Source organism: Rosa rugosa, chromosome 7, assembly GCF_958449725.1.
Source record: "Rosa rugosa chromosome 7, drRosRugo1.1, whole genome shotgun sequence".
NCBI classification, from domain to species: domain Eukaryota; kingdom Viridiplantae; phylum Streptophyta; class Magnoliopsida; order Rosales; family Rosaceae; genus Rosa; species Rosa rugosa.
In genome coordinates this window covers 23,192,272-23,208,657 of record NC_084826.1, presented here as the reverse complement: position 1 = coordinate 23,208,657, position 16,386 = coordinate 23,192,272, and the positions used below count along the sequence as shown (strand labels likewise).

Below are 16,386 nucleotides of genomic sequence, written 5' to 3'. Positions count from 1 at the left end.
TGCTTCTTCCCTTTCTTCATCTTTTTAATGGGTTCTTCTTCTTCATCAGCAGCTTCTTCTTCAAGTTCTTCTTCAGCAGCAACTTTTTCCACCTTTTCCCTTCTCCTTGATTGTTTCTTTGCTTCCTGTTTCTGAGAAGACCTGGCTCTTTTATCTTTTCTTGCTGTTGTGTGCTTCTTTCTGATTGTTCTCACTTCAGGTTCTTCTTCTTTGTCTTCATCATCGTCTCCACCATCAGCTCCTTCTCCACCCTCTTCCTCACCATCTTCACCATCCTCACCATCACTTTTACTATTTTCTATATCATCTTTCCGTAAATCCTCTTGAGAATCCAACATATCCTTCTCCAGTAGCTTTCTTTCCATTTCCAGCAATTCATTTTCCAGATTGTGTATCGTTTCTCTCTGCTGCTCAATGACGTCCTCCAAGTTCTTTTTTTCCTTCTCAATGGTTGTAAAAACTTTCCACTTCTTCAACAATTTGTTCTGCAAGATCTGTATCTTCCTTGTTGCTATATTGTCTTCCTCAAAGGCTTTGTCCAACATCTCCCAATATCTATCATTCTGCCTTGCTAGCTTTTCATTCTCTTCGGTCAACTTCTTCAACAAGTCTTGAGTTTTCTGGTTTTCTTCTTGTGAGAGACTTGTCTGAGTTGTTGCTTCTTCCAATGAGTCTATTAATTATGTCCTTCATTCTCTTCTGACTTTCTGCTTCTTCTTTTCGTCGCTCTTGGGTGGTTTTCTTGTGCTGTATCAAAAAAAAAAATTCACATTAAAAAGCTACTAAGGTGGTTATTAAAACATACTAACATAGCTATACAAAGATACAAACTTGCTCAAAATTAATTACATGAAACTGAAAGTTTCTTAGCTACTGATTTGAATACAAAAAGCTACTCAAATGATTAAAGAAAGCTACTAACATAATCATACGAATCTACTAACTCGTCCATGAAACTGAAAGCTTCTGAAATTTTTAAAAAGCTACTGATGAGCTTAAAAGAAGCTACTCAAACAGTTACAGAAAACTACTAAAATTTTCAAAGAAAATTACTTGGTTATAGATCACATAGGCAGAGAAAGCTACTAACTGTTAATGTTTGGATCCGTGGGGATCTAATTAACGATAAGTAAAGAGAGAGAGAGAGAGAACGACACAAGAAGTATAATGGTTCGTTTCCCGCCTTAGCGGGAAACTACGTCCACTTGAATGTTTAACTAGTGTGTTTGGGCCTTGCGGCCCAAGGGGATTACATGAGATGTAATGGAGTGTCTTGAGTTGTGGGAGGAGGCATTCCTTTTATAGGTGAAGGAAACCATTTCCTTTACATGGTTTTCGATGTGGGACAAGCAACAACTATTTCTAGTCTAGAAAGCCTATTTGTGAGGGCATGTTGGCAAGGCCGGGAAGGTGGCTTCCCGGCGACGTATTTGCCTCTTCCGGATACTGTGGCGTAGCTTGAACATAGGGCTACAAGATGCATGTCTCGGTTGGGCCTCACCATGGCTTATGGGTGTCCCAAAGAGGGTGTTACTTATGCTTGGTGATGTAGCAAATCCTCCATATTGTTGGAGGTATGTGCACTAACCTAGGTAGAGAAAGTTAGTAACCTAGGCAGAGAAAGCTACTGAAAATCAACAAAGAAAGATACTTACCCAATCTCCAAAAGTTGGAGTTACAAAGTCTTCCTCCCTCAGCTCTTCGTTTGATTCTTCTGATGCTACTCCTCTGTTTCTTCCTCTGATGTCATGCATTGCCATTTCCAAGTCTTCCTCTGTCAGCTTTCAGTCAAACATTTCCTATTTTTCATCAAACAAAGTACACACAATGTTAAAGACTAGAACAATATATTTCTAAACTGATTTCTTATTGCAAATTTATTCTTTGTTTTGCTTTCTTTACCTCTATCTGCTCATTGGTTAGTTTCTCCATTTCTTTGTGCAGCTCGACGAGTGACCATCTTATGAAATATGGCGACCCTAATTCATTTCTCTTGATTGCTCCTCCCATCTTTGTCTTCTCAGCTAACCAATTAATATTGTTACACAACAATGAGAAAAACATTAATTTTGAGGGCTATATCTACTGATATGTTAATGAAACTAATAGTAGTGGTTACTTACCATGATTAGCGGCAAACAACCTGACAAATTGACATCTTTGTCTTCCTGCTTCTTACTTAGACCATTGTGTAGATGGTCTAATACCAAGGTTGCCCATGAATATCGTCGCCAAGAATTCCATTCGGTGCCAATTTCTACCAACTTCCAGGACAATGTAGAACCTGAGGTGCAGAACAAGAAGGATACGAACAGATTCATGACGATTAGCGATGCCACCTCACTTGGGACTTGATTCTTTGGGTCTTTCAAAGATTCGGCAAGTGCACTATCGATCATCGCTTTTGTCACTTTCTTTGCATCTCCAAAATACTTGTCGATCATCCGATTCTTCGTTGGCTTCTGGTGGTGCTTGTTTAGCTCGAATGTGACTCCTTCCAATCGCATTCCAAGGCAGATAGCTACATCTTCACGGGTTATTTTTTGTATCATTTCCCCAAGCAGAAACCCTTTCTGATTGACATCGTATGTCTTGACCATTCTATGAATGTCCTCATCTACTTTTCTGCATTCATTGTCTTTTAAAAGTCCGTGATGGAAGACATAAATGATCTCCCAGAATGGTGTCCTATTCAACCTCAACATTACATGTGGACTAATCATCCCTTTGTAGCTTTTCATCTTCTCATCGAATGACTGTCGACTTGCTCTATTTTGTGGTGTTCGGTCTCTATGTTCAGCCATTTTTCCTTCTGCAAGTAGATACAAACAAAGCTACTGAGGCTACAAAAGATTCTCACAAAAACAACAAAAAAGCTATGAAATGTTACTGCGAAAGACTATGAAACCTACTAGCAACCAGCACAAAATATACTACCATAAACTGTCAAACCTACTAGCACCCAACACAAAATCTACTACCTTAAACTATGAAACCTACTAGCAACAAACAAAGCTACTAAAGGCTACAAACGATACAAAAACAACAAAAAAACTATGAAATGTTACTGCAAAAGACTATGAAACCTACTAGCAACCAACACAAAATCTACTATCATAAACTATGAAGCCAACTAGCAACAAACACAAAATCTACTATCATAAACTATGAAACCTACTAGCAACCAACAAAGCTACTAAGGCTACAGAGAGAAAAAAAAGCTATGAAATGTTACTACCAGAGAGAAAGCAACTGAGACAAAGAGAAAGCGCCGACGGAAAAGCAACTGAAATGTAGCTACTGAGAGGAAAAGCTACTGAGAGAGGCGCCACCGACGGAGAGGAAAAGCTACTGAGAGAGGTGCCGCCAACAGAAAAACTACTGAGAGAGAGAGCCGCTGACGGAAAAGCTACTGAGAGAGAGGCGCCGCTGACGGAGAGGAAAAGCTACTGAGAGAGCGCCGCTCCGTCGAGATCGAGAGAGAGAGAGAGAGGCGGTTTCTGATTCCAAATGACCTAGAACGTGAAATTGGGTCTGTTTAGATACCAGTGGCAGAACTGTAATTTCTATTATTTTTAATGTTTAATATTTAACACCATTTCTAACCTAATGGCCATATGAGAACAAGAAATATTTGGTGGCCTTAAAGCTAAAGAAACATTCAAATATGCACTTATATATAATTCTCTAATATATACATATATTAATTTTTATATATTTTAATTTTTATATATATATATATATATATATATATATATAAATTTATTTTTTTATAATATAAATCACAAATATATACATTTACTACTTTACTTTAATGGCTACATTTTTACTTTAATGGTGTTTTGACTTTTGCACTCACTAATTATGATTAATGAATTTAATCATGTTTTAATTTTATTTGTTGTAGATTTTGATTTTAAAAAAGGCAATATGAGAAAAAATTATTTTATTTATTAAATTCTTATTAGGGATTTAGGGCGGGTTTGGAGGCTTAGTCCCCAGAGGGGATGGAGACGGGGAATCCCCAATATATTTTTATTGGGGATTGGGGCGGGGATGGGGGTGGAGAATGACCCCGGGGATGGGGATGGTATTGTGATCCCCATCCCTAGGCGGGGCTAGGGCCGACCCTACCCTAAATTTTAGGGCTTAGGGTCGGGCCGGGCCGGGTCTAGTCAAAGTCAACAAAATTTAGGGTCAGGTCGGGGCTTAAATATGCTAACCCTTACCTGCCCGAAAGGCCCGAGCCGTTAGGGTCGAAAGGGCCGACCTTCCGAATAGGGTCAAATAGGGCCGAAATGGGCCATATTTTGTTTAACAAAATGAAATACATTGTTTTTATTTTTTTTCTCAAAATGTGGCTCAATGGTTATATAGGTCATACAAGACTCATTATTTTTTGTTGATCATATTTAATATAAATATATATATATATATGATAGATATATATATATATTGGAATTAACTTATAACATTTATAAATTAGTTATGGTGGTTATATTCAATTAACTATCTCCCAAAATTAATTGTTGTTTAACAAAGGAAACAAAATTTAAAGAAAATAAAGCTTAGGAAATCAATAACTAGGATCCAGGTCCTGGGCTCGAGTCACCATGGGGAATGAGTGAAATCCTTTGATCCTTTTTAAAAAAAAATAATAAAAAAAAAAGGCTTAGGAAATCAATTACAAAGAAAGAGATAAGTAGTATGCTATAGAAAAAAAGAGAAACGTATTTTTAAAAAATAGAAAATAATTAGGGCTTAAAGGGCTCAAACGGGCAGGGCCGGGCTTCATTTGCATGGCCCATATCCTACCCTATTTGAGAAAAGGTCGAGCCGGCCCGCCCTAAAGCAAGGGTCGGGTCGAGCTTTGGCCCTATGGGCCGGGCGGGCTTAGGGTGGGCTTAGGGCTGAAGGGCCAAATGATGACCCCTACCCATCCCCAATCCGCCTCATTGTCATCCCTATGAAGAACTAAGCGTTTGTGCTTTGAGAGGCACTAGGCTACACAACCCTTGGTAGATAATTTACATGACCATTTAATATTACGAATTCACTTGCTGTTGTTAGAGCCTAACCAAGCAAATAGGCTCAAGATGCTCCAGATCATACCCAAGTTGTCCACTAAAGCGCAGAGTGACCAAGAGTGGTACCATCACCCATTTCAGCCAGGCTAGAAAACAACCAACGTTGGTCTCATCATTTGAAGCAACAGTGATTCAGTTTCTAGCAAAGAAACCACGATGGATTTACGACACCCCGATTATGGTTCCGTCATCAAACTTTGAACACAAAAGAGATGGTCATGCCATGAGCGTTGCAGACTTGTAGTTGTCCCACAATCAAAGAGTACTCTTCCACCACAAGTCCTGATCAACATCGTAGTTCCAAGTTTTGTCCAAAAAGCCTAGCCAACAATTCAAAGAAGAAAAACATTGAACCAGGGCTTGACCCTTTGAATAGTAGCCCTATTGAAATCACCAATTGACATTTGTGAAAAAACTTCATTTCAAGCCTCAGCCAAGTCTACAACTAACACCTTAGCATGGTATCTCTTGTACCGAAAGCGTAAAAAACAAGAATAGTGATCAGTCTCCTCGCTGCTCCAACCACGCCATAATCCTCTATTTCAACTAGTATATTGCATCCTTGGTAATGTTAGTTTTAAAGTCACTCTCAAGTGCAAGAGGTACAAGTTATAGAATATATAGAAGATAAAGAAGGATGCCGAACCCACAAAGATTGGCAAATCCTTCCTTAGTTAGGAAAAACCTAAAAGGTAAACTAGAAAGAATGCACACAATTTATAAATTCAAAAAAAAAAAAACAAAGCTCATTACAAGTTATGACAAGTGAACGATGTTACGCGCAATTCAATAGGGAATTGTTTGTTTGAGTGATTGGTTGTGTAATAACCTGTTTTTTTTATTCAAATCAATTTGGTGGCAAACACCTTTAATCAAAGGTAGGGTGTTCCGTGATTAAGCATTAGTGGATCAATTCAGACCAGTGCTTTAATCGCTTTTGTGTTTAGGCATAATTGAGAATCATTCAACAAAGGAAGCAGAAGAAAATCTCACTCTCTCTCTCACTGCCGAACCCAGCAAAAAAACAGAGCACAAATTCTTCGATCTCTCTCTCCCACCTCAGGCCACCTCAAGACGTCAGACCACCTCCATTACCTTCGCCTCTTCCTTGCGCAGCCGTCAGTGGTAACTTTTCGTCGTCTCGTGAGCCGTACACGGCGGTGGAGCACGAGGCCAGTTTAACTTCCTTTTGTTCCAAGCTTGATATCTCAGGCTACCGGTCACCACTCATCGTCAAACTTCATCCACAAGCTCACCTCAATCTCCAGAAGCGCCCAGAAGTGTCCTTTCACGGCGGCACTACGTGTGGTGGCGGTTGGAAGCCAAACCCGATCAAAAAAAATCGAAACCGAGCTATCAACCCGGATATCTCGAGTTACAGACCACCTTTTCCTGTGACTCTTGGCCTGGTGAGTTCGCCTTGAGATTGTTAACAACTCTCTAGAAGGGATCGAGGCCTGAAGTTGAAGTTTTTACGTCGAAATTCAAGCTCGCCGGATTCTGGAAATTTTCCGGCCACCGAGACTTTTGATCGAGTTATCTCGAGCTATAGAGCTTTGTTTTGAGTAATTCTTGAACCAGTGAGTTCTTCTTTAAGTTATGAACAAGTCTCCTGAAGGAATCGAAGCCAAAGGAGGACATTTTTACGATGATCGGAGCTTCGCCGGTTTCTGCAAATTATCGCCGGATTCTGGAAATTTTCCGGCCACCGTGACTATTTTGGTACTTTTCGACCCCTTCCTGTTATTTTCTGATCTTGAGATAGTTATGAAAAATGATCAGCATGTTAAAATGAAGAAGTCGGACCTTATTTTGAGTTTATATTATCTGGACGATGATCTACGCATCCATACGAGCGTTTTGATATATTACAAGGTTATTTTAGAAAATGTGGATAAATAATGGATTTACGTTTTGACGTTACTATTTAACGTTTTTACGTTTTATCTTCGGTTTACGATCTGCGAAGATCTGACCATCGGTTTTACTTCAAATTATAATATGTTGATCTTATGACTGTCCCAGTGGCTTTGTGTGGTCATGGGCGAAGATCCGACCGTTGGATCTTCGTATAATTGCTAAATAGTGATTAGGGAGGCGATTCGTGAGAATCCGTCCGTCGGATTTTCGTATAAATTTGTGAAGATGTTAGTAAGGACGATTCAGGAAGATCTGACCGTTGGATCTTCGTGATGATTTTTGGAGGATGATCCTAAGGCGATCTGTGAGGATCCGACCGTTGGATCATCATTTAATTTCGATCCGACCGTTGGATTGTCGTTTGAGTATGTTTTTGAGTTGTTGGCTAAGTTAAGGTCATGTTTGATTAGGTGATTGACGGTCTTCCTTGGGTGAGCGGTTTCGGTGTGTATTGTGTTGAATTGAAAACGCAGCGGGAATATCGAGGTGAGTAAATCGCACATGGTTCATTCACGAACCGAAATTCGGTGATTTTATTTAATTGGGAAATTGTGGAAATTGTTTTATGAAAATAAATATTTGTTTTAAATTATATGGACTTGCTCAACTACGGTCCATAGGTAAGTAAAATGTATTTAAACTATAAAAATGAATTTCCTGATTTTAATGCATGTGAACTATAGTTGGTATTAGTGGTCATTCTTGTGTGGGTGACTACGTATATATATATATTTACGTGGAATATATATTGGATGTGTGGTATTTGGTGAAGTGTGGAATTGATGCGATTGATTTACAATTCGAGCATTACTCTCTAGAAGATATAATTTATCTTATAGGTTGAGTTGAGTGTGATAAAGAGTAATTGAGTAAAGTGCTATAGTTGAGTCGTTGAGATGAGTTAAATGAGGAGTCGAGTGATTTGAGGCAGATATTTTCGTAAGGGTGAACCTTGGCCAAGGTGACACTCTACGATTCAGTTAGAGCTTTAGTCTGTCTGCCTTTGTACTGCTTGGGGGATAACCTTGAGTTATCGTATGCCCTTGAGTACACTATACTGCTAGGGGGATAACCTTGAGTTATCGTATGCCCTTGAGTACATCATACTGCTTGGGGGATAAACGAGTTATCATATGCCCTTGGGTATGACATACTGAATGGGGTGATTAATATAATTAATCATAAGCCTGTAAGTATGATATACTGAATGGGGTGATTAATATAATTAATCATAAGCCTGTAAGTATAATATACTGCATGGGATGATTTATATAAATAAATCATAAGCCTGTGAGTATATATTGAGTAAGAAGTTGTTTGTTTTTGAGTAGTCATTGTGAGATGTGAGTTGATTGATGCTTGAAGTGACGTTGTACACTTCAATTATTATGCAAAGAAAATACTTGAGTTGAATTTATGCTTGAGTTGATTTGGTTACTTTAAATCGTGCAATCCTTTCATTTACTCATACGAGCTTTGCAAAAAGCTTACCGGGTTTGTATTGTTGCAATCCCGGTACACTATTCAAACGGTGTAGCGGGTAATCCTACAGGTCAGGAAAATCAGAAAGGTGATCGAGCTGCGTAGAGTAGCTGCATTTGTGTGAATCTGACTTTCTTTTGTGAGGTGTGTTATGCTCATTGAGCTACATTTATAATTTGGTGAGAGTGTGCTGTAATAAACAAATTTGAGATTTGGTTTATGTAATATCGAGCGATGTGAGGTGTGGTTGTTTTGAGAAAAAAATTCAGGTTGTATTTATGTGAGTTGTATTAATTCATGTTTCGGATTTGAATTTGTTATTCAAAATCCGGGGCGTGACAGTTTGGTATCAGAGCGTAAGGTACATATTTGGTGATAATCAGTACTCCCCGAGTGATGGCCCGTCTGCAGCGGATCCCCATCATATACTCTTCGGTACTGGTATAATCATTGGGTATGTCTTAGTATGGGGTCTAGACAGCGTGTATGTCTGTAGGACGGTAGAGTTGTCTTCTAAGTTCGTATTAGAATAAGTTTAGTTTCCGCAGGTTGTAATCTTCGAGGAATAGAGACCTCTAGATTTAACTCTGATGAGTCGGTGAGATTTGTTTTATGGAAGTGAGGTCCTTTTGGATGTTGAAGTGTTTGGTTGAAGGCATGATGTTGACCTATGCACGTACCTAGTGTGGATACGAGTATGAATTGTTATAAATTTTGTCTTCTTAAGTTGGACGTACAGATGTTTGGATGGGATGTACGTATCAAGGATTAAATATCTTGTTTTGTAATGAGATGTCCTTGTGGAGTTTGTTAGTAGGGTTGAGGTTAGGGAAGAAATTATTGTGGTTACTTCTTCCTTGTGCTTGTAAGTTGTTAAGCAGGGTTTAAGGTGCGAGACAAGAATTTTATTTTGTGCTCGATGGTTAGAGATGAGAGACCATTGTTTTGGGTTGTCGTTGAGTACTATAATTCCTTCAGAATCAGGATTGTTGGTAGAATTGGAATTAGTAGTAGTTTTGGTGATTCGGAATTTGAATTGAGTTCGCGAGATGTGTCTTATATACGTGGTTGATGTTGCTTGCATCATTTTGGAACGATACGTTACGATTCACAAGGAAAACTGGATTTGAAATTTATTCATTTGAACACCATGGGTTGATGACCTGACCGTGACTTGTGAATATAGTTTTGTTCAAGTGAATGAAATTGAATTTTGTGGCCTTTGTGTGGTGAACTAGTTTTCTTAAGTTTTGGATCGTAGTATGGAGATGGACTGCAGTGAATTTGAAGTTGTTGTGTGTTTTAAGTTTAAGTAGGCGGGACACTTAAAGTTTTGCAATGGAGTTGATTTTGGTGTAATTAATTGGGAGAGTTGGAATCAGTTCTTGTGAATGATGTTGGGTGAGAGTGTGTGCCTTTGGTGATTGATTTTAGGTGATATAGTTAAACGCAATTTCGGATATTGATTTTAGTGACTTTGTTAGGTATCCATAGTGGTTCAAGTGAATTACTATGTGATATGGAGTTTGATTCGATTTCTGAATCGCTAAATGTTAGGGATTGAATTGTGGTGAGTTTTTGTTGAAGCAATTGATAGATGGAATTATCGAGATTCTATAAGAGTTGTAAGAGTAACTCTAAAGACGTGGGTTTTTCCTAGCTAACTCAGGATGTGTTTAGCTTTATAAATCCCTAATCCTATCGATGAAATTGTTTGTGTTTGGTTTGACTCAGAGGATACTAGCTAGACCTCGATGCGACTTAATTGATTGTTGGATTCTTTTTGAGTGATTGTTTTTATTGCATCATTATGAAAGATGTGTGCAGTAGAGTTGTTTATGGTTTTGAAAATAGTATTGGGTGACCAAGGTTCGATCCTTGGCGTTGTTGTTGGTTAAACAAAAAAAAAAGAAAACATGCACACCATCTTATTGATTTAATATTACAAAAAGGAAATTGGAACTACGCTATACTAAGCCTAATCAGTAGCTCCGGATGGGCTGAGGCTGAGCTCAAGAGAAACTGGAGATCCACGGTTGTAACCGCCTGAGCCACCGAAATAGTAATCATATGCGCTACCTTCCTCGGAAGTAGTCTTCGGGTTACCATAGACGTCCTCGCCGTGCACGGGGAACAGAGGAAGAGTTTCAAACTTCTGGCGAACTCCTCCTCGTTGTTCCATGGAAGATTGTCCTCCTGTTGTGCCAAAAGAGTTGTACTGGTATTAGTATTGAAGGGTGAGGAAGATTATGAAACAAAATTTAAGTAAATAAATCCTTCATTACCAGTAGAAGCAGTGGAACCAAAATTGAGATCAATGGATCCACCAGCACCAGTAGAACTAGTGGACCCAAAATTGATGTCAATGGATCCACCAGCTGGCCCAAAATTGATGTCGATGGATCCACCAGCACCAGTAGAACCAGTGGACCCAAAATTGAGATCAATGGATCCACCAGTACCAGGAGAACTAGTTCCCATGGGCACTTGAGCAGCCTGATTGCACCTCTTCATCTGCTTTTCTCGAGCCCTGACGTTCTGGAACCAAAAGTAAATGTTCTTGCCCTCAACCTGTCCATACTGGTTCAGCTGGAGACAGATCTCGTGAATGTGCTCTGTAGTTGGGCACTTAACTCCCTTGTCGTAGTAAAGATCCTTGAGGATTCTTATTTGATCTGGAGTAGGAATCCACCTGGTACGGCTTCGCCAAAAATCCGTGTTGGCACTACGCCCGGCTGCTTGGTTGTTTCCTACATCCTCGATTTGTTGCTGGGTTTGTAGCTCCATTAGTTGCAGAGTTCGTGGTTCCATGGTGATGAGTTGAGAGGAAGTGTAAATTGAAGAACGAAGTTGTTGAGTGTTTGTGGGAGATTGACCTTAGAAGGATTAAGGTCGATGAAGGGGTATTGGAGATCTGAAAGTTCAGAGGAAAGAAGAGATCGAATCTTCAAATGGAAGAAAAGATCTGAGAAAGAAGGATTGAAGATTTGGAGGAAAAGATTGAAGATCTGAGAGTGAAAAACTGGGGATTTGAGAAGAGAAAGGCTGAAGAGTTGAGAGAGAAAGGCTTGAGCTCGGAAGAAAATTTCTTTTCCTTTGGAGTGAACAGTCGCGTCTCCAGAATGCACCTATTTATAGGACAAGGTGAGCAGATCTCCACCGTTGGATGAACGATCTCAGAATTTGAATCCACGCGTTGGATTAACGTCGCCCCGAAACCCGGAAAAGTTGTTGGCGCGTGTTGAGCGCGTAAGGGGACAGGCCGAATCTCGAGGCGCTGTGGCAGACAGCTTTAGCCGAAAGTGATTCTGATTGCCTTAAATCACGGAAGGGATAAGCCGTGGCAGGTGGGCCGTACGTGGGCTTGTCTCGGATCAAGGCTCACACTGTAGTTTTGGGTGGAGGCCCGATGGGCCGAGTTTCTGAATAGTTTTGGGGGAAATTCGTGGGCTGAATTTCTGAATAGTTTTGGGTGAAAAATTAGTGGGCCGGATTTCTATAATAGTTTTGGTGTTTTGGGCCGGTTTGTTGAAACAGTTTGAAACAGCTTGGCTTAAATGAATGGAATGGTAAGGATAACAACGAGAGCAGCTCGTGCTCGAGTGGTTGAGAGCGGGATTATGTACTAAGAGGTCCGAGGTTCGAACCTCGCCTCTTGTTTATTTTTATTATGTTTGTATAAGACATAATAAGTACAACAATTGTACACATTATATTAAGGACAGCTTGTGCTCCAGTGGTTGGGGGCAAAGCCTTCGTGCAGCAGGTTAAGGTTTCGAACCTTGCCTCCCGTTTTATTTATTTATGTCGCTTATGACTTAATAAATAAAATACGGGTGCATATATTATTGGAAGCAGCTCTTGCTTCAGTGGTTGGGAGCAAGACCTTCGTGTTCGAGGTCGGGAGTTCGAAAACTTACCTCTTACATTAATTTTTGGAGTCTCGTATATACTCAGTATACGGACGTATTTTATATGCAGAACCATAGCTTTGTATATTTCTACGGTTTGGTACCTGTAGATTTCTACAGTATTGGTAAAGTTGGAGATAGTATAATCAAGCGTGGTAGTTGAAGTAAGAACTGTGGTGATCAAGATTGGTAAGAATTGTGGCGATCAAGTTGATGCTTGGTTAGTGTTCTGAAAACTTTAATCGGGAGAAATGGACTCACGATTAAATTTCGGGACGAAATTTCTTTAAGGAGGGTAGATTGTAATAACCTGTTTTTTTTATTCAAATCAATTTGGTGGCAAACACCTTTAATCAAAGGTAGGGTGTTCCGTGATTAAGCATTAGTGGATCAATTCAGACCAGTGCTTTAATCGCTTTTGTGTTTAGGCATAATTGAGAATCATTCAACAAAGGAAGCAGAAGAAAATCTCACTCTCTCTCTCACTGCCGAACCCAGCAAAAAAACAGAGCACAAATTCTTCGATCTCTCTCTCCCACCTCAGGCCACCTCAAGACGTCAGACCACCTCCATTACCTTCGCCTCTTCCTTGCGCAGCCGTCAGTGGTAACTTTTCGTCGTCTCGTGAGCCGTACACGGCGGTGGAGCACGAGGCCAGTTTAACTTCCTTTTGTTCCAAGCTTGATATCTCAGGCTACCGGTCACCACTCATCGTCAAACTTCATTCACAAGCTCACCTCAATCTCCAGAAGCGCCCAGAAGTGTCCTTTCACGGCGGCACTACGTGTGGTGGCGGTTGGAAGCCAAACCCGATCAAAAAAAATCGAAACCGAGCTATCAACCCGGATATCTCGAGTTACAGACCACCTTTTCCTGTGACTCTTGGCCTGGTGAGTTCGCCTTGAGATTGTTAACAACTCTCTAGAAGGGATCGAGGCCTGAAGTTGAAGTTTTTACGTCGAAATTCAAGCTCGCCGGATTCTGGAAATTTTCCGGCCACCGAGACTTTTGATCGAGTTATCTCGAGCTATAGAGCTTTGTTTTGAGTAATTCTTGAACCAGTGAGTTCTTCTTTAAGTTATGAACAAGTCTCCTGAAGGAATCGAAGCCAAAGGAGGACATTTTTACGATGATCGGAGCTTCGCCGGTTTCTGCAAATTATCGCCGGATTCTGGAAATTTTCCGGCCACCGTGACTATTTTGGTACTTTTCGACCCCTTCCTGTTATTTTCTGATCTTGAGATAGTTATGAAAAATGATCAGCATGTTAAAATGAAGAAGTTTGTAGTTGACAACTTTTGCATCAGAGGTGGTTGACCTTCGTTGACCGCCGCGTTGACCACCGTCTGACCTCCGCTTGTGGCGGCGGGTCGGACCTTATTTTGAGTTTATATTATCTGGACGATGATCTACGCATCCATACGAGCGTTTTGATATATTACAAGGTTATTTTAGAAAATGTGGATAAATAATGGATTTACGTTTTGACGTTACTATTTAACGTTTTTACGTTTTATCTTCGGTTTACGATCTGCGAAGATCTGACCATCGGTTTTACTTCAAATTATAATATGTTGATCTTATGACTGTCCCAGTGGCTTTGTGTGGTCATGGGCGAAGATCCGACCGTTGGATCTTCGTATAATTGCTAAATAGTGATTAGGGAGGCGATTCGTGAGAATCCGTCCGTCGGATTTTCGTATAAATTTGTGAAGATGTTAGTAAGGACGATTCAGGAAGATCTGACCGTTGGATCTTCGTGATGATTTTTGGAGGATGATCCTAAGGCGATCTGTGAGGATCCGACCGTTGGATCATCATTTAATTTCGATCCGACCGTTGGATTGTCGTTTGAGTATGTTTTTGAGTTGTTGGCTAAGTTAAGGTCATGTTTGATTAGGTGATTGACGGTCTTCCTTGGGTGAGCGGTTTCGGTGTGTATTGTGTTGAATTGAAAACGCAGCGGGAATATCGAGGTGAGTAAATCGCACATGGTTCATTCACGAACCGAAATTCGGTGATTTTATTTAATTGGGAAATTGTGGAAATTGTTTTATGAAAATAAATATTTGTTTTAAATTATATGGACTTGCTCAACTACGGTCCATAGGTAAGTAAAATGTATTTAAACTATAAAAATGAATTTCCTGATTTTAATGCATGTGAACTATAGTTGGTATTAGTGGTCATTCTTGTGTGGGTGACTACGTATATATATATATTTACGTGGAATATATATTGGATGTGTGGTATTTGGTGAAGTGTGGAATTGATGCGATTGATTTACAATTCGAGCATTACTCTCTAGAAGATATAATTTATCTTATAGGTTGAGTTGAGTGTGATAAAGAGTAATTGAGTAAAGTGCTATAGTTGAGTCGTTGAGATGAGTTAAATGAGGAGTCGAGTGATTTGAGGCAGATATTTTCGTAAGGGTGAACCTTGGCCAAGGTGACACTCTACGATTCAGTTAGAGCTTTAGTCTGTCTGCCTTTGTACTGCTTGGGGGATAACCTTGAGTTATCGTATGCCCTTGAGTACACTATACTGCTAGGGGGATAACCTTGAGTTATCGTATGCCCTTGAGTACATCATACTGCTTGGGGGATAAACGAGTTATCATATGCCCTTGGGTATGACATACTGAATGGGGTGATTAATATAATTAATCATAAGCCTGTAAGTATGATATACTGAATGGGGTGATTAATATAATTAATCATAAGCCTGTAAGTATAATATACTGCATGGGATGATTTATATAAATAAATCATAAGCCTGTGAGTATATATTGAGTAAGAAGTTGTTTGTTTTTGAGTAGTCATTGTGAGATGTGAGTTGATTGATGCTTGAAGTGACGTTGTACACTTCAATTATTATGCAAAGAAAATACTTGAGTTGAATTTATGCTTGAGTTGATTTGGTTACTTTAAATCGTGCAATCCTTTCATTTACTCATACGAGCTTTGCAAAAAGCTTACCGGGTTTGTATTGTTGCAATCCCGGTACACTATTCAAACGGTGTAGCGGGTAATCCTACAGGTCAGGAAAATCAGAAAGGTGATCGAGCTGCGTAGAGTAGCTGCATTTGTGTGAATCTGACTTTCTTTTGTGAGGTGTGTTATGCTCATTGAGCTACATTTATAATTTGGTGAGAGTGTGCTGTAATAAACAAATTTGAGATTTGGTTTATGTAATATCGAGCGATGTGAGGTGTGGTTGTTTTGAGAAAAAAATTCAGGTTGTATTTATGTGAGTTGTATTAATTCATGTTTCGGATTTGAATTTGTTATTCAAAATCCGGGGCGTGACAGGTTGATTGACTAAACTAAATGCAAAGAAAGTAAACTTAGACTAGTTAAGCTAAAGTCGTAAAGAAATGGATGGGAGTTAGGGTTTGTATTGTCTACCACTAACCTCCTTTGATGCAACAATGTAACTGAATATTAATGATGCTAAACCTATTTATAAAGATTAAATATTGTCTAGTCCTTGAACATTTTAATGAAAAAACACTTTAGTCCATGTCCGTCTAATTTCACATGTTTAATCCTTGTATTCTCATTTTGAACTAATAGGCCCATTCTGTTGCTCTCCATCCAGAAGCTCCGTTAAGTTACTGATGTGGCAGTCATTTCGCGTCAAAATGTCTATTATACCTTCACTTTCTTTCTTTTTATATATTTTTTTCTCTTTCTCTCTTTTATTTATTTTTTTTCCCCAGTTTATCTCTTCTTCTTCCACCTCTTTTTCCTTCTTCACTTACTCAATCTTCCTCACTTCCTCCTCCGAGACTCCTCAATGCCATGTCATCTTGCTTAGCCCCAAAGTCCAGAGACCCCTTCCCAATCCCACATTGACATGGCAATCTCCGATCGTACAGACATCTTCTCTGCCGTCAATAAACATCGAGACCCAAGTCAGATGATCTCTCCTTGTTGTCCTCTACAGTCCAAAAAGCGAAGCCCAAATTGAGGTAATTAAGA

The 16,386-nt window shown here is 39.6% G+C and overlaps 2 long non-coding RNA genes across 2 annotated transcripts; both read left to right on the top strand.

Annotated features, from left to right (window-relative positions):
* Positions 1 to 5,930: 5,930 nt before the first annotated feature.
* On the top strand, positions 5,931 to 9,843 carry LOC133723514 (uncharacterized). Its single transcript, XR_009853080.1, has 3 exons — positions 5,931 to 6,809; positions 7,418 to 7,493; positions 8,545 to 9,843. It is a non-coding gene; the product is annotated as an uncharacterized LOC133723514 (long non-coding RNA).
* A 3,295-nt stretch (positions 9,844 to 13,138) lies between these two features.
* Positions 13,139 to 15,698, top strand: LOC133723679 (uncharacterized). The gene is made up of 3 exons (XR_009853194.1): positions 13,139 to 13,603; positions 14,301 to 14,376; positions 15,428 to 15,698. It is a non-coding gene; the product is annotated as an uncharacterized LOC133723679 (long non-coding RNA).
* The last annotated feature ends 688 nt before the right edge of the window (positions 15,699 to 16,386 follow it).